At 57.3% G+C, this 25,257-nt stretch overlaps 1 protein-coding gene across 3 annotated transcripts in view; it reads left to right on the top strand.

The window, feature by feature from the left end:
* Positions 1 to 25,257, top strand: part of LINGO1 (leucine rich repeat and Ig domain containing 1) — a 190,172-nt gene that overhangs the window by 51,423 nt on the left and 113,492 nt on the right. Inside the window, exon 1 of one of the 3 annotated variants that reach the window (XM_045795136.2) lies at positions 18,152 to 18,226. The exons of the other annotated variants lie outside the window; for them this stretch is intronic. The gene's annotated coding sequence lies outside the window, so the exon portion shown is untranslated. Of the gene's footprint in view, positions 1 to 18,151; positions 18,227 to 25,257 lie in introns of those variants that run through there. 3 annotated transcript variants of the gene reach the window in all.

Genomic DNA, 25,257 nt, shown 5'->3' with positions numbered 1-25,257 from the left:
AATCGGCCAAGTCCACAGGGTAGATGGAAAAACAGGAATGTGAGTCCAGGCATCTCGCCCCAGAGGCTGTGCTCTTGAAGAGCTCAGTGCCTGACTGATCCCCTGACTGCCCCAGACTGCTCTGAACTCCCTCTGGGAGTTTGGCTGCTCTCCCTGGAAGGCTGGCTGTGTTGGCTACACCTGAGGACTGTCTGCAGCGGAGCCCAGCCAGGCTGCTTCTCTGTCTCCCTGGAGCCCACAGATGGACCGCAGGGCTGAGGAGATGCCCGGGAGAGGACAGAAGAACCCAGCTCCAGCAGCAGGAGAGGACCTGGACAGTGTCTAGTGTGCCTGGCCGTCTGCTCCCCAGACAAGGGAACGGAGGAGGGACGGGCTTGTCAGGGGTATAGGGTCAGATAGCGGCAGAGTAGGGTGCTGCCCTCCCCCGCCCCCGGTTCCGCGCTGTTTCTTCTGCACCCACTTATATTGATTGCATTTCAGAGACCAGAGACTGGGCCAGGATGGATGGTGGGGGTGAGGCCAGAGGGAAAGCCGGTCAAGATCCCTCTTCCTCCCCGTCGCCTCTACCCCTCACCCCATACAGGCTTGTGCATTTTCAACTTTCCTCCCATCCTTCACCTTCCCACCATTAAAAAAAAATGGGGAGGGCGCAGGAGGGGCAGGCCTTTGACATAAATGTTTAAATTAGCCTCACTTCGCTGAAAGCTGGGTGTCGGGATAAATCCATTGCTACAACGCCATATATCTTTTCCTGAGTGGGAAGATGGTGAATAAATGAATGTTATTCATATATTGTTATGGCCTGACAGAGCTAAGGCAGGGAGAGGCAGCCCCTGGTGATTAATGAGCACGTCTTGGCTAACGAGCTGGAGGTCGGGCTCCTTACCAGGGGCTGGGTGCCCTGGCGTCCGTGCTAGGGTCGGGGGCTGAGCCCCGGGTTCTGGGCAATGCTAGCAGCCCTTGCTCATAAGAGGCCTGCAGCTGTCTTTCTTCTCTTCCTTCTTCTTCTCTAGGGCAACTCCAGCCCCTTGCTGCTCCTCTTTACCCTGGCTCCATACTCTGTCCTTTCCTCTGGGGACTCAACGTGATGTCTCTGCTGCTCAGGGTACACTGAGGACCCTTGTTGTGGGGGAAATAGAAGGCTTCCCTAAGGACACCCTGCAGGAAAACACCATGAGACCCTAATACCTATGTGGCATTTTTAGGTCAAAAACCACCCTGACTCGGTCTACACAATATCCCCATTGACCGACCAGGAAACAGGCATAAAGATGGAAAGGACTCCCAGCGGGGCCCAGCCTGTGTCTATGTGGTACTCCCACCCCCACGTCAGTTTTTTCTGGTGGACAGGACACCCCTTTTCCTGTGATGCTTCGTCCCTGGAGCCAACTCCCACGCATGGTCAATGTCTGCTGAGCCTGGCCTGGCCACTTTTGTTCTGGGGGCTCAGACCTCCTGCCCTGTCAGACCAGAGTCAGGACCCATAGACAGACTGCCCAAGAAAACCATCTTGAAGACATGGTGTCAAATATCGAACCAAGATGATTCCTGGGAGCCAGAGAGGCCTCCAAGAAAGGGTGACCATGAGACAGGGATGCTGGTGGGAGAGGGTTAAGGGAGGGTGGTTTGGCCAAGGACAGAGGCAGCAGGGCCCTGAGCATCTGACCTTGCCCAGGCTTGGGTTCCCGCCCCACTCCCCCAGGCCATAGGGGCCGTAGGTATGGATGGGGAGACCTGACAGGAGAGGTGGGGACCATGCCTCGTTGTGGAGACAGGATGAAGAAGAGGCCTGTGCTGGACCTGGAGGAGCCCCTGGTCCCACCCAAGAGACAGGAGGAGAAGCTTGGGACTGGTTGAGTGTTAAACCACACTGGGACAGTCAGTGAAGGCTCCCTGGAGGCGACATAGCTGGAGCAGGCCTTGGCAGATTGAGAAGGCATTTGGTTTTGCAGACGGGAGGAAGGAGGGCAATCCTGGTGGAAGAAACAGCAAGAGCAAATGCTTGGCATCAGGAAGGAGGCAAGAGTGCGGAGGAGCTAGGGAGGAAGCAGCCAGCTGGGGATGGGGTTCTTACAAAAGAGAAGAGTTAGAAAGGTGGGCAGCAGAATGCCTGGCACATAGTAGAACCTCAGTAAGTATTGGTGACATGAAACAGGGTCTAATTATGGAGTTTTCAATGTGACCTTAGGGAAGGTGTTAAACAGAAAGTGTGACTACGGCGTAATTAATGATAACAGCTCTATTTGTTGACACCTACGGTGTGGACCCTGCTGTTAGCCCAGGGACAGTATTACTGCATCCCTTCCCAGGTCAGGAAATGGAGGCTCAGGGAGGCCATGATTCACTCAAGGTGACAGCACAAATCAATGGTGGGCCTAGAATTCCCCCCAGCTCCCCCACCCCCTGTGCCTCGGTTTGCCCTTCAGCATTGTCAGGGCTGAGAGGAGATGACCTTAGATCTGGCTGCTCCCTGGGAGTATGGAGAGTGACTTGCTTTGGGGCTAGAGACTGCTGCCCCCAGTGTTCCTTCTTGGCCCTGATTCTGAGCCCGGTCTGCCGGGAACCCTCCTCCTTCCTGGTCAGATCCCTAGGGCCGCTGGCACTGAGGCCAGTATGGACCCTGGCCCAGGGTGGGCAATAGGGGCAAGGCTGAGAGCTCTTTGGAGTGAGGGACATCTCCATGTTCCTGAAGGGGACTGAGGAGGGTCCTGGCCATGAAGGGAGAGCGTGTGCATTTGTCTGTGGCCTTCTGGCCCCCTGTCCCACAGGCCAGGCCAGCAGAGGGGGAAGGAACACCCTCCCAGTGCACAGCCCTGCTTAGGTCTAGACCTTCCCACCCACACTGCCTACCTGGAGCTTCACGACCACTTTGGGAGCTGGGCCCCATACCTTTCGTACAGGTGAAAAAACTCTCTTGGAAGCTTGTGAGTTTCCCAAGGACTGCACTGACTGAGGGCCGCGCTGGGCAAGGCTACCTCAGTGCGCCTGACCGCCTGCAGCCTGGCTCTCACAGAGGCTGCACCTCGGGACACACAGAGGGTGGCCCTGACCTCTGAGGGGACAGCCAGAGGCTGGCTCCAGAGCCAGAAGGGCCACCCCGCTCCTCACCCCAGGACACCCAACATGCACCCAGGCTGGGACTGCCACCCACTGAGTACCCTGGAGCCAGCTGTGCTCTGGGCGGGGTGTCACGTCACCCTGTCCCAGGGAGGCGGACGTGCCTAATGAATTAATTAATGTTGGCAAAGCACTTGGAGATCTCAGGCTGAAAGGTGCTCAATACATGCAAATCAGAGTGATTGTTATTACCCATAATTATGGAGTTTCTGCTGGAGAAATTATTCAGAAGCGGACCGGTGGCTGGGCCAGCACAGGGCCCTGCCAAGATCTGCTCCTCAACAGCAGTGGAACTTATCTTCCTCTCTCCCCACTTCATCCCTTTCTCCCCCATCCCTCTCCCCCCCCCAGCTCCCTTCCCTCCCTCCCTCCCTCCGTTTCCCCTTCCTCCCTTCCCCCCCTCCCCACCTCCCCTCCCCCTCCCCATCGCTCCTCCCTCCCCATCACTCCTCCCTCCCAACCTCTTCCCTCCCCCATCTCCCCTCCCCCTCCCTCTCCTTCCCCTCCTTCTTTCCCTTTCTCCTCCCTCTCCTCCCCACCTCCTCCTTCCCTCTTTCCCTCTCCCCTCCCTCCTTCCCCTCCCTCCTCCTCCTTCCTTACCCCTTCCCCTTCCTCCATCCTCTTTTCCTCCCTTTCTTCCCCCTTTCCCTCTCTCCTTCCCTTCCCCCATCCCTCCTGGCTTCCACTTTTTCTCCCAGCTCTGGGCGTGTTGCCTGCTCTTCCACAGCACATGGCTTCTTTGTCTCATCTCTCATGAAGACAAGCACCTGGCACAGTTTGGGGAAGAAGGGGATTGGGTAATAGCTTCTCACACTCTGGAAGTGAGAAGGATCCAGGAACCATGTCTCACTTTCCTCCTCTTTCAAATGGGGCTGTAAGGGGTTCCCTGCTCCTCCCCGGATATGGGGGGAATCAAGTGTGGCGGTGCCTGGGAAGGCACTCTGGATCGGGAAGCTCGATGCCTGTGAGTTTTGGCCACTCACTGTTGACATAAATATTGCTCTGTGTGTACTTGCGTGTGCACAGGTGGTGTGTGTGTGCTTCCAGCCCCCTCCTGCATCGGACTGGGTTCTCAGTGTGTCTCAGTGGCTAGACTGTTGATTCCCTAGTGGCTGAGGCTGAACCTCCGCCACCTGCCTGAACATGAGGCCCCACGCCGACAGCCCCTGGCAGTGCCCAGAACCAGCAAGCCAAATAAATTGCCTCTCCGGGCTGTACATTCCTTCCCTCCCCCAGCCTCCAGTCCTGTCTCCTGGGCTTTGTTCCCTTTTTGTGCCCACCAGCCTCAGAGAGGGCCACTCCCAGATTCAGGACCACAAACAGCGCCTGGCTCAGTGTTGGAGGGGTGTCATTTTGCCTGGAAACCTGCTTTGACAGACTGGGACACTAAGGCCAAAAGAATGCCAGTGACTTACCCAAGAGCACACAGAATCTTAGCTTTCGGGCTGACTACAGCCCTGGTCTCTGAACTCCCCAGAATGTTCTCCACAGAAGGATTTCCTAATGGTCTGTCAGCAAACACTTATCAGGCACCTACTGTGTGCCTGTCTCTATACCAAGTTCAATGATGGGGAGGGACAGAGGAGGCCAGGTCTCTTTTCCCTCCACAACAGGACCTACAAATCAACAACCAGAACCACAACGGCGAGAGCTGGGCATGGCAGACACAACAGAACCACGGGCTTGATTTTGTGGGGCCTGTGAGAAGAACTCCAGAGACCTGAGGTAGAGCAGGATGGAACAGTCAGGAAGGCCCCTTGAAAGAAGTGGCATCCAGCCTGGAGAGGCAGAAAGGAGGGGGAAACACCTGGTCACTGAAGAGGAGGCTGGCAGGAGGTCACCTGTGCGTGTGGGGGATGGTGAGAAGCCCACCCAGTGGGCTTAGGGCAGCTGGCAGCTCTGAGTGTGGACAGGTAGGCAGTGCCCCTGCTGAGGGATCGTCTCTGTCCTGTGGGCACAAGGGAAAGCTGTCCATCACTGTGGACACCCCAGTATTTCTACTTGGCTCTCCAGGGTTGCAGCCTGGCATGCTACCAGATTCCCACCCCCAACCTCTCCTGCCCTCCCTCCTTTACCTGGAGATGGCCAATTTCATCTGGAAGTGACAAGAGGCGTGAATCGTCTATGGGGCCTTTGTGCCTTATTGCTCAGCCTGTAATCTTTCCCATCCAATACAGGCTTCTTTCTCTTCCACGGCATTTGTCAGAAAGATGGGACAGAGCCCCAGGCCCGGTGGGGAGGCCAAGCCAGAGCAGGCCTCTTGCTGCCCATCGATTTGCAGCTGCCGGAGTGTGTTTGCCGGACACCATGGGGCTGTGTTTGGCTTTGGATAATGAAATAATGTCCTCGCTGAGGAAAGGATGGAGTCTCTGCTAATTAGCTCAGCTGCCTACTTTGAGGACAAAAGTCTTCACTGCTGTGTTCCTGGGGCTGGCTGAGTGTGGGGCTCTGCAGGGAGCCAGTGGGGTGACCATCTGCCTTGAGGGCAACAGTAGGAAAACGAGAGGGGCCGGGGAAGCAGTGTGCATAGGCAAAGCTTTCCAGGAACGCTGTCTCCCTGGCCCTGTGTCCCACAGCAGGTCCTTCCTGGTTTAGGGGCAGCCTGGGATACGGAGAGGCTTTGAATCAGATAGATCTGGGTTCTGTCCCCAGCTCTGCCACTTGCAATCTTGTGACCTTGGGCAAGTTGCACTTGACCTTTCTGGGTTTCACGTCCTCTGAAGAATGGGGCCATGGTAGTCCCCACCACGTGAGAGGGTGGCTCTTTGGCTTGAGTAAGACAATGGAGCAGAGTGTGTGATGCATAGCAGGGACTTAGAACATGTTGGTGGCCTTACAGTTCACCTCTTGGGGTCATGCCCTTACCTTGGTGTCAGACCTTATTCATCTTGGCACATGTGTCCCACCTCTCAGCCATCTGATCCTTTAAGAGGATGAGGTCTTCTTCTCATGCCTCTCCCAGGGCTCAGGAGGCAGTGGAGGGCAATTGAATGCCTGGATTCAAAGGCTAAAGCTTTTGAAGTGACCCCTCCCTTACAGTCTGTGCTCTGGGTCTGGGGTCTTCCTGTGGCCTTATGGGAAGGGACTGAAGAGCGGGCCAGTGAGCGGACAAGAGGGGCTGGGGTGGAGAGCCCTCAAGTCCTGCCCCCCTCCGCAGGAAGCTCTCTGGGGACCAGCTGGAGGTGTTCCTTCCCTGTGTCATAGACTTGCACTCTGCTCTTCCTAGGGCCTCCTCTCCCCCAAACTCTTATGGGTCTTATGATCCTTCCCATTTCTACAAGGCCTTTTCTAAGTTCTTTCTTCCCCAGGTTCATCGACTCCATAGGCGAGGTGGCTAATACTACGAGCAATAATGTAGTAATAACGGTAATCATAAAAGCAGATAAGTCTTATTGAACTTACTGTGTAACGGGCACAGCTCAAACCTCTCAACATGTAATCTCTGCTTTACTGTAGGGAGATGGGGTGAGGTTTACATTTTACCAAGAAGGAACGTGAGTCTGGAGGGCGTGAAGGGGCCTCTTGAGGGAACAGCAGGAAAGGTGGCAGAGATGGGGCTCACACCATGCTTGGGTCCCGTTAGGCTGACAGTCCCGGATGATGTCTGTACTCTGTGTCTCCATTGCTTCCCCTGGACACAGAGAGATGATGGGACACTCTTGGGCCCTCGAGGAGCTCACAGTGGGGTGAATCCCCCCTCCCCCAGGCTTTCCCTGTCCCTCCTGACCTCCTCTTCCGCCTCAGGGGGCATCTGTGTCTTTCCCATCACCTGGCCCTGGCCTCTGGCTCTGGGCTTTCTTTGGGGTGGGTTCCACAAGGGCAGAGGCTCAGATCTTGTTGGCTGAAGTATTGCTAGCTCTTCCCAGGCGCTGGCATGTAGTCGTTTAATGGAGGAATGAGTGTCGGTGTGTGGATTAAATCAGATTGTGCATGTTAAGTACTTGGCACTCAGCAAATATTTATTGAATGAGAAAATATCTTTGGGTGGAATAAAGGAGGTGACGGTGTGAAGTGTCTGGCCTGTCATAGGCTGAGCACATGGGAACAGCAGTTACGGTGGTTTCCATTCTTCTGGAAGGGGCTGGGTGGCTGGACCGGAAGCAGGGCCAGGGAGGAGGGAAAGAGGAGCCCGGGAGAGGCAGGGACCGGAACTCTGAAGAAGACGACAGCAGGGAGGAGGCTGGTTAGCAGCTGGGGCCCTGACACCCACTCTCTGTGGAGCTGAGGATGGGAGCGCGTGCGTGTGTGCACACGTGTAGGCGGGTGTGTGTGTGTAAAACAAATAACTGGAAAATGAATTTAATTATAAGGCACTTTTAATAGCTATTTATATTTAATCCTGCTAATTCTGTGTCTTGTGTAGCCAAACTGTAATTCTATTCTTCGTACTCATTTGCTAGTGAGAATGGAGAGAGAGGGAGAGGGAGACAGCCCCACAGGAAGGCAGCAGGCGGCTTCCTACCCTGGGGTCAGTCAGGTCAGCTCTTGACCCTGAGGGCAGGGAGGAAGGGATCACGGCAAGGCTGTCCCAAGGGGAATCTGGGAAATGGCCCCAGCTCGGTCTCCAGGGCAGTTCCTTCCTGTGCTTGTGCCTACTCAGCACCTGGGGTGGGGACAGGGGAAGCAATGGAGACCCCAGCCTGAGTCAGGCAGACTCAGGTTCAGATCCAAACTCAGCTGTGTGGCTTAACCTCAGAGAGGCCCACTTTTCCCTATCTGTGAAGTGGGCATAGTAAAACCCTCCCCAGGGCTGTCGGGAGGATTAGAGTGAGCCTGCCCCTATAGCTGGTGTTTCCTAAGTGCTTGTTCCTGTACCCTCCCATCACCAACCCCCAAGCTGGCCACTCCTCTGGGTTTCAACCTCTCTTGAAACTCCTAGACTGCCCTCAGCTCATTGGCAGAAAGTAATTGACTCACTTGATGGCCAATAAATGGCAGGAGACCTTTTCTTCAGGAGACCCCTTGGTGATGGTGGAGGGGATGGTGTGGGGGTGGGTAGAGGGCCTGGAGGCATGAGGTGGGTTGAAGGTAGTGCTCTGGAGGACCCCAGGCGCGCCGAAGCAGCCTCACAAGTCGCAGGGAGGAGGCCCGCGCAGGGCCATGGAGGGGGCGAAGACACACTCCTGAGGAAGGGTCCCAGAAATGGCTAGGAAAGGATAGCTTTGGAGGAACAAGGTCAGGAGTTAGAGGTCTCAGCTCTAGGCCTCGCTCTGCTGTGGAGACTCAGGCCAGCAGCCCCTCTGAGCCTCTATCTTCACCTCTGGGCCATGGGGCCAGGGTGTGGGAGGCCTGGGAAGAGGACTGAGGAGGAGTTTCAGGGAGGACTTCAGCCCGGAGACGGGGTGTGGAGCAGTGCTCACTGGGGATGGCATTGTGCTGTGTCCTTGTGACCCTGCTTCCTGGGGTCAAGCTCAAGGCGGGGACCTCAGAGGAGCCCTGGAATGGGCTGGGTAGGTGATTCTCCAGGAGCTCCCTCCAGGACGCCCAAGGAAAATTGGGCTGGGGCTGGGGGCCATGACCTTGTCCTGGGAAGCCAGGGTAGGGACCTGGCCTTTCTTCACCCAGCGCTTCTTCCTCTGTTCTCCTTGTTCTGCTCACTGTGCCTGAGCCCTCCCCTGGTGGGAGCCATCTTAGGGTTCCAGGACCTCCTGGAGGGCTGGGCTCTTGCAGGAAGTCAAGGTGGGTGGCTGCACCCAGAGACAGAGTAGGCTATCCTGAGGGCTGACCTTGAGTCAGGCTCTGTGCTGGGCTTCTTCCAGATCTCTCATGGAATCCTGGCACTGAATTTGCAAGGTGGGTGTTACTCTCTCCATTTTACGGAAGGGGAAACCGAGGCCAACAGACGTTAAGGGACATGATTAGAATTTGGGTCACCCGATTCCAAAGACAGTTCCTTTTCCTCAGTGGTAAACCTTGGTGGCCCCGGGGTGGAGGTGAGGGTGGCGTGCCGAGAAGGTGGGGCAATGGGGAAATGCTGTCTCGTGAGGAGAGCTCAGAGTGCCTGTCTGAGGAGGGTTTCAAGTCCTAGTTTGTGCACTCCCGGGGGCCCAGGGAAGCTCTGCCCAGAGGCCCTGCAGGGCTGCGGGTGGTGGCCAGCAGCTCATCCTGCCAGAGGGAGGCTCGAGGAGGCTCAGGGAGGCAGCCACAGCCCCTGTCTGGATTGTGTGGAAGGAGAGAGCTTGGCGCTCGGCCTGGCCCACCTGGGCTCAAATCCCAGCTCTGCCACTCTCAGGCTGAGCGACCGCTGTCTAGGCACTTGACCCCTAAGCCTCAGTGTCACCACCAATGCCTGGCACATAGTAGGTGCTTGGTGCTTCCCCCTCCCCTCGCACACTGCCTCTGCTGACTCGTGGAGATGGGCAATGACTGAGGGTACAATTTCTCTCCCGGATATTTTCACTTTAATAGGAGGCTTTAATGCCTGTGAACCCCAGTGGAATGATGTTTCCCTTTAATGGTGACACTTCAGGCGTGATGGCAGCTGTGGGGAGATGCCGGGGCGGGGACTCTGGCTCCTGTGTCGTGTGCGGCCTTGTTCTCTGGCCTTCTCCCACCCCTCCCCCACGGCTCCCACTGCTCTGTTCACAGGCAGGTCAGCATCTCGTTAATTTGATTGAGGGATTTGTTCCGAGCTGCTTGCTCATCAGCTCCGTGGAAGCCTGGCCTGGGAATTGGTGGGCATTCTGATGCAGGCCGACCAGGCTGACCTCTGCTCTTCTAGGAAGTGAGTTGTCATTGGGCAGCGGATAATTAACAGGTGCACGGGGGTGTGATGAATCTGGAGGAGGAAACCTGGGGTGTGGTCCTAGGGAACAGTCTCCAGGGATGGGTCTTATCTGGTCGTTAACACAGACCCTCCCCCCTCACCACCCCGGGCCTGCTTGCACACCTGCCCGTCGAGTCTCCTTGTCCACCCAAAGTGCCCCTGTGCCCAGGGTGCCCACCATGACATGGACGTGCTGTCAGGAGTAGTGGAGGGACAGCGAGGGACCGAGGGATCTAGGATCAGTGCTCTGGAGGAGCCAGCCTGGGCCCTGGGATGGGAGTGGTCAGGAACTCTTCTTCGAGAACTCAGCAGAGCTTGAGGGCAGAGGGGATTTGGAGAGACCCCTGGAGAGTGTGGAGCCTTGAGGGAGGGGCCACGTGATCTGAGGTTGGAGCCCTGGGTTCTAGTCCAAGTTTTGAAGTTGGCTCCCTATGTGACCTTGGGTAAGTTTCTGTTCTCTCTGGGTCTCAGTTTTCGTATCTGTGCAATGGGAGTTTTGGTCTGGATGTCTTTTGTATCCCTATCCCCGATTCTAAGAGAGCTTGGGGAAGGGGCTGCACCTGGGGGTGGAGGTGGCTCGAGCATAAGGAGCTAGAGGGGGTGGGGGGCAGATGTATGCGCTGCCATCCATCGTGGCTGGCACGCTCATTAAGCACCTCTAAGATGGATACCCACCCCCACCCCCCAGCTCACCTGGTACACGAGCCTCGGGATTTATTTCTTCCTGAATAGTGTCATCCATCATATTAGCTTTGCTGCCAGAGGGCGAGGCTGGCTCTTGCCTGGGCTTCCTGGGGGGTAGGGTGCCTTGGTTTCCTCCAAGCAGGGCTCCCCTCACCCCTACCAAGCTCCTGTACCTGAATGCCCTTTACCCAGGTGGCATGTGGGCAATTCTGCCCTCCAGTCTGCTCCAGCCTCCAGCTGGACTGCAGGTTCAGGGTGCTCTAAGAACTGCTGGGGTGATCAGGGCTGGCTTCTTGAAGGAAGTAGCAGTACTAATAGCTGGGCAGGCATTGGACGTGCGGAGAGAAGAGTCAGTGCTTTCAGCATGCGGTTGGGAGAGGCATGGGAGACCACGGGCCAAAGTGGAGGAGGTCCCTCACCCACGCCTGTTCCTTATGGAGGGCACGTGGGCAGAGCTTGCTGACCAGCTGACTGATCCTGTCCCCAGTTATTGTCATCTTCTGTTCTTTCAGGCTCAGGTGCCCTACATTGTTCTCAGGAAACATCAGGTGACCCTGACGTTGGCCTTCATTCACACAATACTCCCACATCTATCATTGCGAGAGGCATGTGGCCTGTGGCAGCTTCTGCCCCCAATCAGCCATGTGACCTTAGACAAGCCACTTCATCTTTTTGAGCCTGCATCCTCCTTAATCCTGAGAGGGATCGTCCAGTTTCACTGCAGAGAGAGCATTTGGAATGGGCTCCAAAGAGTGAGTAGGAGTTCTGTGGGCAAAGACAGGTGGGGTGACAATGATTCTAGATAGTAGATGCCTGGATAGGGGATGCCTGGAACCATGCTGACGGCCTCTGCAGCTTCTCAACCAGGGCGTAGTGATGATGGACTCAGGCTCTGGAGCGAGGCTGTTTGACCTGTGGATCCTGGCTGCACACTTACTAGCTGTGTGACCTTGGGCAAGGCACTCAAACTCTCTGTGTCTTGGTTTCCCCCAAGACAAGGGGGATACTGGTAGTACCCCCCTCATGGTGTTGTACTGAGGAAATGGGTGTATATTTAAAGTTCTGGAGTAACGCTGAGTACATAGTAACTGCTTAGGAAAAGTCCCCTGCTGTTGTTATTCTTACTAAGGCTCAGATGAAGGGTCTTGCCCGTGGACACATAGCTTGTGAGGAAGGCTCAGGATCTAGGCCGGAGCCCATTAAATTCTGCGCCTCTTCTCTTTCCTCTCCTCTGGGCACTCTGGCGTCTGCCGGAGCTGCCCAGTGTGCAGCCGTGTGGAGGCCTCCCTCGAGGAGGCGTTGCACCAGGCTCTGCCCCGAGTGTGCTCTCTTCCAAGACCCTTGTGGGTAGGACTTGTCTGTCTCATTCCCCGAGGACCCCCAGGGCCTGGCATGTAGTAGGCGCTCAGCAATGACTTGCTACTTGGCCAGCTGGCTGGCTCACTCAGGGCAGGGCGGGCCCCCCAGCTGCTCGTGGGGGTCCCAGTGCTTACTCCCTAGCTCCTCACACCTCCATCTTTCGTGGCTGATGGAGCGGGCCTCCACCCTGGCCCCCAGCAGCACCCCCCACCCTGGCCCCCAGCAGCACCCCCCCACCCTGGCCCCCAGCAGCACCCCCCCACCCTGGCCCCCAGCAGCACCCCTTGGTCCTTGCAATACCTACCAGCTGCCCGCCTTGTCGCTCTTCTCCCTCGGAGCCCGAAGGCTTCTGGTTCCACTCTGCTCCCACCCGCAGACCCCGCACGTCTTTAGCTTCTCTCTTGCATTCTCCTGTCCTCCCCACTTGGTCGTTAAGATGAGAATAACTCCTGAACTTGATGTCTTTGCCTCTGCTTTTATGTCAAACTATAATTTGACTGTCTAAAGGTTCTTAGAGGCACGAGAAAGGAAAATCACCCCCATCTGTGCTCAGAGGAGATTCTATCTACAGAAGCAGTGGGGCCAACCCTGCCAACACTCTTTAGACTGGGGCTGCTTAGCCAGGACGCGGCGCAGAGCCGAGGCCAGGAAGCCTCCGCTCTGCCCGCCCTGCCCGCTCTGCCCATGTGTGCAGGAATCTGTACCCGCTCAGCCCTCAGCTCCTCCTTGGGGGATCAGGATATGCTCCTCCCGTTACAGAGGAGGGGAAGGGCCCTCATGCTCCTGTTCCTACCCCCCGCCCTGCCCCAGGACTCCCCGCAGCCCCCTCGCACTACCCTGTGGGCCCTGGGTAGAGGTGTGTTAGGGATGGACAGGACTGATGGAGGGGAGGAGGGAAGGAGCCCAGAGGGGAGAAGGGGGTTGCCCAAATCCTTTGTGGAGTTTGGGGAGGCTGGGGGGATGGGGGAAGGGAGGGGGCTAGTCAAGAGAGCCAAGGCAGCAGAGAGGCCAGGAGAGCTCTGCTCCCCCACCCTCCCTGCCCTTCCAGTCTGGCTGCCCAGCAATCCCACTCCCCACCAGAGAGGTCAGTAGTGGGCTGGGTGGCCTGCCAGTGCACTACGGAGGGGTCTTTCTCCATTCTTCCACCGTGCTCCATGCTCTCTCTCTCAAGCATCCACCCCTAAGGCTTCTTACACCTGCGTCTGTTTCCTGCCTACCTGCTGCCTTTCCTCCAGTCTCTGTCAAAGGTGAGGCCGTGTGTGGGGACCACTGTCCTCGGAGCACCTTGTCACCCTTTGCAGTTTGGTTCCCCTGCTTGCCTTGTGACCTCAACTCTGATGGGCTGAATCAAAGTTAGGATTTTGAAGATCATTTGGCCTTTTCTCTTTGCTATGCTGGGAACCATGTTCTCTGCGGCTTCCACCCAGCCTGGGTCCCCCTCAGACAACTGCTGGGAGTGTAGGTGAGCTGCTGTACCCGCTACCTAGAGGGTAGCTCCGGGAGGCCCTGTCTGCCACGACTGCCCCCCAGAGGGAGAGGGTGCAGAGACAGGCTGGGGCCGCCCTGGCTGGCCTGGTGGGGAAGCCAGTGAGGGGTGCTGCCCCGGCCTTCTCCCTGCTCAGAGGCTTAGGAGAGAGTGTTCAACTCTGTACATGCCCATGGCAGCTTCTCTGGCTTGGCCTGAGCTGCAGGAGGGCCCTCTGTCCAGCCTCCTGTTTTGCCAGTAACAGCCTGAAAGTCCCACTTCTCTGTTCAGATCAGCCTATGGCGCTCTGGGCACAGAGAGTGGTGCCCAGCATTTCTATCTGCCTGATATTTGGGGTCTGCCCACTGGGTATGGCCCAAGCCCCTCTCTGCCCCTCTTCCCTACCAGACTCTCTCCCCTTCCCTCTGAACCCTGATTCCCTCGAAAACCTCTTCCTCTCTGGGTACAGCTGAGGTCTTGTGAAGCCTCGTGTTCTGGGTAAGGCTTCCCTGGTCCTCACAGGGAGCAGGGCTTCAGCCCCCAGGGCAGGGCAGGGCTGGCTACACTGAGTTTCCCATATCTCCAACTGTCCCTGGTGCCTGTAGAGCCTGCAGCCCCAGTGGGCTGCTTCAGGGAGGCCAAGGTAGGAAGCCACTTGCTTACAGAACCACAAGGTCCGTGCGTCGTTCTGTTTCTCACTGGATGTGGTGGGCGAAGTGACTGACCATGGTGTGGTCTGTTTCTGGGGCTTCCCTGGGAGCTTCTGGGGCCTAAGCTGAGGACCAAGGGAAGGCTTAGTCAGGGGCCTTCCTGGGCAAGAGCCCTTAGCCTCTGTTGTGTCCTCAACCCAAGGGGGCTGGGAGGAGGGGGTCCTCAGGGCTGAAAACTGGATGACGGAAAACCCAAGACTGGCCAGGGCAGGTTCCCAGAGTTTCCCAGAACAGCCTCTCGGGCCAAGGTAGTGGGTGGGAGGAGGTTGGCTCCTTCGGGGCTCAGGCTTGGGTAGAGCCATGTGCTCAGGAGCCCAGCCAGGCTAGAATCCCCGAGGGGCAAGGAAGCAGACCTTCAAGAGGCATTTCTGGGGCTTTGTCCAGGCTATGCCCCTGGAATGCCAGTCCGGCCACCATCTCCTTCTTTCAGAGCCACTTCGGGTGCCTCTTGCTTCTCTAGCCGCGGTTTGAGCTCCTCCTCCAGGCTCCCGTCCCCCTTCCATTAGCCACATGGGGTGATAGCCACCTGATTTCCCGTCCATGAGCTCTTCTGGGGGATGGGGGTGGTAGTGGGCAGGGACTGCTTATGGGGACAAGGGAGACTGCTGCCACCTGTAGACAGAACCCCCCCCCCCGTCACTCTTGCCAGGTTGCATAGATTAGTGGAGGCAGCTGCTCCCTCTGAGCCTCAGATTCCCCCTGTCCATTATGACTTCTTGGGGGCTGCAGGCTGGAGATCAGCCTAGGCAGGCCTCAGTCTTTGGACGCCACCCCCTCAGGCCTTACCTGAGCCTCTGTCTCTGCTGCCTTGGGCTACCCTGTCCATTTCCCAAATCCTTATTTATTTGGGCCTCAACCTGCCTCTTCAGGAAGTTCTCCCTGATGCCTCTAGTCCTCACTGATCTGTGTCTGAAAGTTCTGATGGTGTCCTCAGTTGCTTCCTTCTCCTTGGCACACACACCGGGCTCTGTGCAGGGCTCCGGATGCACAGAGACTGCTCAGCATGGGCTGTGTGTGTGTGGGAGGGGGGCAATATCCAGCAGCAGGCCAGCGTGGTTGTGCTAGTGTGGGAGCCCAGAGGGAGTAACAACTCTTGTGCTGGGGCCCATGAGGCAAGATTTGAGCTGAACCTTGAAGAGGGAGCCCGGGGATGAGTGGTTCTTGGGGACAGAGGTCAGGCTAGGAAGGGCCTTGAATGCCAGGTAAGGAGTCTGGGCTCTGACCTCCCTCTGCAGCCAGAGAGTACTGGGAGAGAGGCCCCAGACTGGGTCGTGTGTTCCTGAGAGCAGACCCTTCCTATAATGCCTGGAACCCTTCCCCCACCCCGCCCCCTGCCTGGTGGTCTCCTACTTGCCCTACAGATCTCTGCTCCAAGGATACTTCCTCAGGGAAGTCCTCCCTGACCACTCTCTGTGTTCAGAGTCCCCGGGGCCTTTCCTTTAAAGCCCTTATCCTGGTGTGCACCCCCCTTTCCCGTGTGACTTGATTGCCCACCAGGCTTTATGTAAGGCCACTGAAGGCAGGAATCAGAAGGATTGGTTGTCCCTGGGTTCCCAGCTCCCAGCCCAATGCCTGGCACAGAGCAGGTGCTCAATAAATGTTGATTGAGTATGTGAATGCCTGCAGGGGCACAGAGCCCACGAGCTCCAGGCTAGAGGGGCTGCGACGCTGGGGGAGAGTGGGGCTGACGGGGGGGGGGGTAGGCGGCAGGCCTCCAGTGAGGTGGGAGCGATGCCTGGGTCCCAGCTGGAACTCTGCTCCCTTTGCGTATCACTAGGTGACTGTTTAAAGAGCCGTTTGCTGGAAAAAAGCCATCTCTGGCAGCACCTCAGTGGGCGGGCCAGGCCTTGCTTGCTCCCTTTGGAAATGCTTGGAGAACAGGTGGACTGAGCCAACTTGTCACCCCCAGGCTGGCTGGTGACTCTGAGGAGTGGGGGCCGCCATGTGGGCGGGGACTGCAGAAGGCAGGGCGATTGGCGGATCCAGCCCTGACCTCAACAAAATTATTTTTAAAACCTGCAAGAGAAAGGGGATATTTTTAACCTTAGTTCCATCAAGACATCCCCAGGGAAAAAGAAGGGCAAAGAGGCAGGTGGAGAGTTGGAAGAGGGGCAGGCGCAGGGGCAGGGGCTTCCATGGGAGGGAGAGCTCTGAGGACACGCTTTTTTGTCCCTAGCTCTTTTAAATTTTTTAAAAGCTCCAAACAGCAAGAGGGACAGTGAAGTTCATTATATCGAGTTATCTCCTCCGGTTCAGGCAAAGATCAATCTTCCCAGTCTTGCAGCTTCAAGGGAGGGGGGAGGGGAAGAGAAAGAAAACGGGAGGCAAAGGAAAAAACACTCCCTGGACCAATTTCCGCTGGCTAACACGATTACTTGGCTGCTCGGCAGCAGCGCCAGCTGTTGGCAGGCATCCTGGCCTCCTGCCAGTCGCGCTCAGTGGCTGGCTGCCCCCGAGACTCTCTTCTGAACGGGACAGGTTGGCAGGTATGAGGGCCCCAGGCCCCCACGGGGCAGGAGCTGCTGGACCTGGCTTCCCGGGGAGAGCTGAGGCCCCGCTGCTGTCCCGTGCGTACCCGCGGCGCCCACTGGCCTTGGCCTTGGGCCGGCCACCCTGCCTTCACTGGGAGGGTCCCGTCCTGCGGGGTGTGCCCTCCAGCACCTCCCCATTCATTCAGACAAGAGGCAGTTTGTGTAGGGGAATAAGAGCACAGGCTTTGGAGCCCATAGCGCTGGCTGTGCGTGTTGACCCATTCATTCAACAAATATTTACTGAGCATCTACTATGTGCCAAGTACTGCACACAGTGTAGAGGCGGCTATAGGGCCAGACGAGAGGGACACAGTCCCTCCCCGGCCTTACAGACCTTATGTTACGGTGAGAAGACATCGAAGCGACAAGGACTCAAATAAAGAAGCAAGATAATGTCAGGTGGGCATAAATACAATGAAAAATGGGAAAGATTGGGGTGCATGGGGGCATTTGTCCTAAGGTGACCGAGGAAGATAAAGAAGGTCCCATTCAAACCCGAATGACAGGAAAGTCTGGGGGAAGCGCCTTCTGGGCAGAAGGAGCAGCAAGGACAGGCCCTGAGGCTGGCCGGTGTGGGACGTGGGGGGCTGTGGCAGAAGGCGAGCTTTGAGTGGTGGACTGGCTGTGGGGAGTCTCGCTGTCTCTGCTGTGGAAACCCCTTGCTTATGGCAGGGTAGTGACAGGCTCCAGTCTGTGGCATTATCCGGCTGCTGTGACAGTGGTGCCAGGGCGGGAGGAGCAGCGTTGCAAGCGAGGGCTGGAGAGGGTGGGGGAAGACGAGCTGGGGCAGCGGGCGGGTGCTGGCTGTGTCCGGGGCTTGCGCAGGGTTTGCCGCTGCCTTGGGCGTGGGGTGAGAGAGAAAGAGCAGTCAAGGTGGAGGGAGACATAATTTGGGGGATGAGAATGAAGAATTCTGTTTTGGACAAGTCTGTTGGATGAGCAAGTGGAGATGACATGGAGGCCTCTGGACGTGGCAGCTGGCACTCGGAGAGACCTGGGGCTGGAGAGAGATCAGGGGCATGGCTGGGACTGAAAGCCAGATGGCCCGTGGAGACCGGCCAAGGGACGTGTAGACAGGAGAGAGGAGGGAGCCCTGGTGAGCCCTGGGGCCTCAGATGTTTGGAGGGGAGGAAGGCGTGGGAGGACCACCAGGAGAGGCCGAGTCCTGGGGGCCCAGAGATAAAGTGTTTCCCAAAAGAGGAAGCAGTCAGCCGTGTGAGAGGATGACCACCGGGCCTGGCAAACTGAGGTTTCTGGGAAGCTTGATAAGAGCGGTTTTGTGGAGTGGTCGGGATGGAAGCCCAGTGGAGAGGGAGTGGGGGAAAACGGGAGGGGGGCGTGGAGGCTGGGGCGCTTCGTAGAGGCAGCTCCCCAGATTCGCTAGAAAACGGAGCAGAGAAATGAAGGGTATGTGGGATCAAGGACCCTCCCTCTCTCTTTCCCTCCCTTCCTTCTCCCCCACCTCCCTCCCTTCCTTCACAATATTGAGGCATGTCCATTTGCTCCTTGCTAGCTTTGTGACCTTGGGCAGGTGGCCTACTCTCAGCTCTACATCTGCGAAACGGAGATGCTGCCGGACCTGATGCTTGTAAATGTGAGTTGTTCTTAGTAAGCACAAAGTAAGCGTTCACCTGGGGGAAAGGGCAGCCAGGCATCAGGGTAGACATTTTTGGAGGACAATTTGATAGGGAGTACCGGAATTTAAAATCTGTATACCCTTTGAGCTACCCTTAAGAAATACTTGCACGTGTGCACCAAGAGGCGGCGGGAGGAGGGTGTCTTTTTCTAGCAGTGTTGGAAATAAAACCCGGGAGCCCCTAAATGCCCGTCCTGGGGGGGGGGTCTGGTTAAACAGGTGAAGAGGTGCCCCCACGTGGAACTCCTCAGTGAGCACTGCGGGGAACTCAGCGTGGGCTCCGTCAGGAGCTCAGCCACCGCCCAGCTGGGGGTTCTTGGTCACGTTACCAACGTCACTCTGCGCTTTGGTCTGCTTGTTTATGGAGCTAACAGTAGGGGTTGTCACAAAAATTAAGTGGATTAGTACATAAAGGGTTGCACGGGGCACCGGCACCTAGTAGGCACTCAGGGAGTGCAAGTAGTGACTCAGCTTCCTGCATGGACAGAGGAAGTCTCCTAAATCCGTTGTTAGGTGAGGAACACAGTTACACACCGCGCAGAGGCGCTCTGCCCCGGTGTGTCACCCCCTGTGGTACACCTCCCTGCGCGTGTGCGCCAGTGTGTGGTGAAAGTGTCACACCAAAGGATGGCAGTAGGACCTCCGCAGAGGCGACTGTGTTTACTCGACCGGTGCCTGCAGCTGAAGCTCTTACCAAGAGAAAGCTTCGAGTATTGTTTGTATAAGGATAAGACTGCAGCAGGTGCGAGTGGACAGTTGGGTCTTTACCTCCTGCAGGCAGTCTTCCATGACTGTACGGGCCTGTAGCTCGCTCCTTATCAGCTCTCCTTAGTGGGTAGAAGCCACATTTCCTGCTGCGGCTGCTTTGTGTCAGGGTGTATGCCTGTGTGCGGTCTCCTCAGTTAGCCTACAGACCCCTTGAGGGTGTGTGCTTTGCAGTCTGGACACGTCTAGACCAGCGGTTCTGAGTGTGATCCCCAGATGGCAGCTTCGGCATCACCTGGGAGCTTGTTGGAAATGCACATTCTCAGGTCCCACCCCGCACCTGCTGAAGTGGAAATTCTGGGGGCTGGGGGCCCAGTACCCAGCACTTGTGTTTTCATAAGCCCTCCAGGTGATTCCGAGGTACCTGCTGGCACTGTTGGGGGAAATCAGAGCACAGTGAGACTGGCCTGGGCTCAAGGGTCAGACCACTGAGGTCAAGGCAAGGGCCCAGAGGGGAGGATTTGAGGTTCAGTGCTGTGTGTCCGGGGGCCAGAGAACTGTCCCCCCTGCCATGGGCACATGTGGGTAGGTGGCCCCCCGGCAGTGGGCACGTGTGGGTAGGTGCAGGCAGGTGCTCTGTCTGGAGTGCAGGCCTCCTCGGGCTCCCTCTGCTCCAGGGCTTCGGGCAGAGCCTGGGCTGGGGTTGATTGCAGGATGGGTCCTACGGGCAGGGAGTTTGCAGGCCCCCGTTCTACTATTGTCTCGTCCCTTCCCTACTGTCTCTCTGTAGGCGTCGTGCTCAAGAGCCCCTGAGCATGTTGGGCCCGTGAGGTAAGCAGCCGCTGCCCGGATTGATGGACAAGGCGGCGGCCGAGGCTGTGTGCAGGGCAGGTTCCAGGCCCACCGTCTTCCCCCTCCTCGGCCCTCTCTCTGCCAACCCCTTTCCTCTCCCATCTTCTGGAGCTACCTTTGCCCTCCTCCAACCACGTTCCTGGGGCTGTTGAGTCACAGGGTGAAGATGGGGGTGAGGAGGTTTGAGAATGAGCTCTCAGGAGGAAAGGAGCAGGGTGGCTCCTCTGGTGGGATTAGGGTTCCCAGTACTGGGGAGCTTCTGGGGAGCAGCTGTTGGGATCCTAGGGGTGCTTGCCCAAGCACCAGCAGGAATGAGGCTCAGGAACCCTGGAGGCACCTCATTAAGCAGGGTGCAGAGCGGTTGGCCCCTCAGGTGAGGTGGGCCTTCCTGTGGGGGGGGGGCAGGCCAGGGCATCAGTTGAGGCTGTGGGTGCTCTGGGATGTCAGGCACTGGCCTTGGAGGCCTGGTTGCGCTCTGTGATGAGTCAGCACTTTGGGGGGATATGCCTCCTATGCCTGGAGAATGTGGTTTGATGAGGGGCTGTAAGGGCAGGCCCCAGAAGTCTCAGGGGGCAAACAAGGGCATCCTCTGCCCAACTTCTCCTCCCCCCTGACTTCTGTGTCTCCTCGAACTTCAATTCCAAGGAGGCTTTGCTGAGTGATTGATTTCTGGGAGGTCTTCTAGCTTCTAGCTTGGTGTCAGGGGGCCGAAGTGTGTCTGCTGAGTCAGCCTTGCCTCCACAGAGGGAGCAGAGGGGTGTGAAGTGGGGGAGCTGGCACTGTTCCCTCCGAGCCTGCCACGGCGGCGGCAGCCGGTGGGAAGCAGCAGAGGCTTCACGGTGGGGCTGCCTTGTCCTCCCCTTCATCTGGCCGAGCCGCACGGCCCAGTGCAGGGCTGGGGTTCATGGAGATCGTGGGTTGGAGTTCTGGTTTTGCCCTTGTCTGTGTGACCCGCTCCGCTGCATTTCCTCATCTGTGGAAAGGGGCACCTCACGGTGCGTCCTGCTGGGCTGTGGTGTACGGGGAAGGCCAAGGAGGGAGCCTGGCGCTGTTGGTGTGCAATAAATGGGCAAGCACACACGAGTCACTTTGCAGCGCAGCCCGAGGTGTGCATGCGCAGAGCTTTGTGCCGGGCATGCGGTGGGACTGGTTATGGACAAGAGTCTGCTGGAGACCGCGGACAGCTGGGGAGGCGCCGGCGAGGGGGTGGGCCCTGGGGCTGCGGCAGGTTGGCGTGGATACCTGTTTGGACCGGGAATCTGTGAGGGGGATCCCTGGCCCGGTCTCCCTCCGGTTCCCTCTCGAGGGCGTATCCACCCTACCTGGCCCAACATACTTCCCTCTTATCCCCTTGTAGAAACCACCCCTCAGTAGCTGCCCTCGGGCGCCCCAGGCTCTGACTGTCCGAGGCAGCGCTCACACGTGGTCCTGGCTGTGCGAGCAGCGTGACTGTTCCGTGATGTGCCGCCCCCTCCCCTTCAGCAGAAAGCCTTCTGGGAAACCAGGGCAGTGGGGTGGCTCTCAGACACTGCCTGCAGTATGGGCACCTGGGGGCAGCTTTTGCATTGAAGCCTGGTACCTCGGCCTGGCCTGTTCTCCCTCACATGCCTCCTATGATTCTGTCCAGCCCCCCAAACAGCCATCCTGCCGGGAAGGGGGGCGTGCTCAGGGATAATAAAAATAATTAGTAGCTAAGGCATTATATGCCAAGCATGGGTAAGTGATAATTCTTCTGTTATCCTCATTCTGCTGCTAAAGAAATTGAGGCCAGAGGGGTATAGTGACTTGCCTACGGTCACACAACTAGGCAGTCATGGGCACGATTCTGAGCCACGTGGTGGGGAGGGGTGGGTGGGGCCCAGCTCTGGTTTTGCTCTGTAGGCAGTCCCAGGAGAGCCCCTCAATGCCTCAAGGAGCCAGGATGTGGGCCAGGCAGGTTCTTACAGTTACCATGTTACCGATGTGGAAGCTGAGGCTCAGAAGGGGCTCACGCCACTGTGACATCAAAGTCTGGCCTTTGTCCCTCTCCCTGCTACCCCAGAGTGTCTGTGATCCCCTTTGCCTGTTCATCCCCCCATTGCTACCTGTGGCGTAAAGGTATCCTGCCCCTTCCCCTAATCCTGATGCCTACTTAAGAAGCTGGAGGGAGGGGGAGAGCCTGGGCCAGTCTCGACATAGAAGGGCACAGAGACAGGTGGGTGTGGAGCAGGGACTGGACTCTTGGAGCACTGCCACCCCCAGTCAAAAGTCCTTTCAATGGCCTGAGGCAGTATGAGTCATCGTTAAGAACTTGATGGGTGGCCTCAAACAGCCTGGGGTGGACCCCAGCTCTGGTACTTACCAGCTGTGTGACCTGGGTCAGCGCCTTCCTTAAGCTCTCTGTGCCTCAGTTTTCTCATCTGGACAAAAGGGAGAACGATGGTCGAACCCACCTCCCAGGGCTGTTAGAGGGTGTGCAGGAGTGCTCACACGCTGCATTAGCAGTGATGCCGTCTGGGTCGTACGCACTCCACAAATTCCAGTCATAGCTGTCAGTGTTGTTATTAGCAGGGCTGTGGAATGTTCTAGAATGAGAGCAGGGCCCTCCCAGTTCCGTTGTGCAACTAGAGGCCAGAGCCGAGAGGGACAGGACTGAAGTCTGCCTCAGCCTCCCCCTTGCCCCATTTCCCCTCTCCAGGCCTCCGGCACTAAGTTCCCTATTACCCGGGGAGCAGCTCTATGTGGGAGGTGGGCAGGGGTGCCATTTTACATATTAACCATGTACATATTTATACCTGTCCATCAAGTATTTGTGAGGGCTTTCAAACATACATGGGATACTGGGGCGCCTGGGTGGCACAGTGGTTAAGCGTCTGCCTTCGGCTCAGGGCGTGATCCTGGCGCTATGGGATCGAGCCCCACATCAGGCTCCTCCGCTATGAGCCTGCTTCTTTCTCTCCCACTCCCCCTGCTTGTGTTCCCTCTCTCACTGGCTGTCTCTATCTCTGTCAAATAAATAAATAAAATCTTTAAAAAAAACATACATGGCATACTAATAAGACAGAGGTAATCTAGGGCAGGGAAAATAGGATGTAATAGGAAGAAAAGGCTTGGGGCACGTTAGGACATGGACACACAGGGCCTGATGCTGGGCTGCATATTTTAGCCTTGTGCTTCCTGGTGGTCAGAGTGAAAAGGGAAACATCAGCTATGAGATTCCCACCCTCCGCAGGAGCTAAGCAGCATAGGGCCCCAGAGGCAGTGGGTTTCCAGGAGGAGGGTCTGGGGGAATGGGACCTGGAAGGCTTCCCCACACTTGTCAGGTTGGCTCAAAGCAGCCATGCGCCCGTAAGCACAGGAGTCCTGAGATTAGAAGTTCACATGGAAACTTGGGGGAATAAGGTGGGGGTGGGAGGGGACAGAGAACCTGGGAGTGCTTGGTTGGAGCCTGGTGGGAGCCCTTCATTGTGTCATTTGCACTTGGCACCTGGGCTGAGGGAGGCTGAATTTGGTGAGCAGCAAAGTGGGCCTGATCCTGTTGGGATCCCCATCCCCCCTTCTCCAGGGCAGTGCTGGGCCCAACTTAGAGATCTAGTCTGGTACGAAAGGGCTCTCATAGACCATCTCTTTCAACGTTCATTTTACAGATGTGGAAACTGAGGCCCAGAGGGGAGTTTTGAGTACTTCCTGTGTGCCAGGTGTTCTAAGGCCACTATCCACTTCCTCCTTAACTGTGCCTATGGGTGGGCATGAAGAAGCCAGGGCTCAGCGACACTGAACAACTTGCCCAGGGCCACGCAGCTGGGAGGAGCCAGCCTTGAACCCCGGCCTGTCAGGCCTCAAGAGACAGGAGGAGTTGCATGGTGCTCTTCCCCCTCAAGATCTTGGCCGGCCACGGTGGGGACTGCATTTGCGCAGCCATCCGTGCACCCCACAGAAGCTCAGGATTTAGGGAGTAGGGGGTCAGATGCTTGATCTGGGTCAGGGGGCTGGCCAGCTCCAGGCAGGAAGACCCCCTCCCTGCACAAGGATGATGCTGGGGCACAGGGCAGGGACTGTGTGGGGTTGGCACTGGGCCACAGCTTCTGCTGCTTGTGCCCCTGCCAGCTCCTCACCGCCCCCCAACCCCAGGGTATCCTGTCCAGCGGTGCCTGTACCTGGACAGGGCAGGTCCTAAGCTGGCTCTGCTGCTCCACTCCTCTCCTCAAGAATTCTCAGCGTCTCCCCATTGCCTGGGCCGCAGCTCCTGTGCCTGGCCTCCCCGACACTCGGCCCTGAGCCTAGCTCAGCCCTTGGGGCTTTTCTGCACATCGTCCTATGGTCCAGTTCTGCAGGTGCTCACGAGTCTGGGTGGTCACTGGAGGTACCAGCCTCCTCGCCCCTCCCCACTGCCCCCCCCCACACCCCAAAGACAGGGTGGAGTCTTCCCTACTCCCTCCCAGTGCAGCTGGATTCCCAGGGGAGTGGGGCCTCCATAAAGCCTTGCAGGGAAGGAGGGTTAGAAAGAATGTACTTTTAGGAACTGTAGGAGATGGGTTCTTCAGTGTGCAGAATCTCTGCGTATATTCAGCCAAGTCCAGACCTCACAACAGCCCCATGAAATAGGACACCAACAACATACCAACAACAAACCCAGCTGACTCTTTCATAGTGCCTTCCGGATGCCAGGCACCGTTCCAGGCATTTTACAAATCTTTATTTGTTTAATCCTGACCACAATCCCTGAGGCTGTTTCTACAAAAGAAACTGAAACAGAGTGGCTGAGTAACTTGCCCAGAGTAACACAGCCCTGAAGTGGCCAAGTGGAGATTTGAACCCAGACAGCTGGATTCAATAGAAAGGGAAAGGGCCTACCTTTTATTATGCTTCCATTACATTCCAAGCATTTGGTACATGCCATCTCCTTGGCTCCTCCTGGGGACTGGCGAGGGAGTAATGTGACCCCCATATTACAGATGAAGGAATAGGGACTCAGAGAGGAAGAGGCCTGCCTGAGTTTGCACGGCTCAGAGGGAGGAGATGAGGTAGCGTTCCATCTGATCTTGAAGCTGGAGTTTGAGCCGCCCCTCGAGGCCCCTCCCTGGAGGCCGAAGAAGTGGGCAGGAGTGAGGTGGTAAGAGCTGCAAGAAGTCTTCTTCCAGGTGGGGCATCACTTAGGTCCCAGTTCTCAGTGAGGCTTTGGTCTCCAGTCTGGCTGGGAACTGGGCAGGCTCTGGGGGGTTGAGACTCAGACAGGCCCTGGTGCCCCGCCCCCCTGCCCTGGGCTGGTAGGTGCGTGGTGTGGCCGTGTGATGAATGGGCTCCTGGTGGGCTGAGTATTAATCACATCTCAGGGCAGGGGCAGTGGGAGAGGAGACACCCGAAATATCTGCCCTGGAGCGGAATCCACCACCACCAGGCTTGGCTGGATGGGGAGTGTGAGGGGGCTCTGCTGGCAGCTGGCCAGGGAGGGG

Source organism: Ursus americanus, chromosome 28, assembly GCF_024610735.1.
Source record: "Ursus americanus isolate L20-20 chromosome 28, mUrsAme1.1.p, whole genome shotgun sequence".
In the NCBI taxonomy this organism is placed as follows: Eukaryota; Metazoa; Chordata; class Mammalia; order Carnivora; family Ursidae; genus Ursus; species Ursus americanus.
The sequence above is the reverse complement of the archived record's forward strand: the minus strand, read 5'-3'. Positions and strand labels throughout refer to the sequence as shown.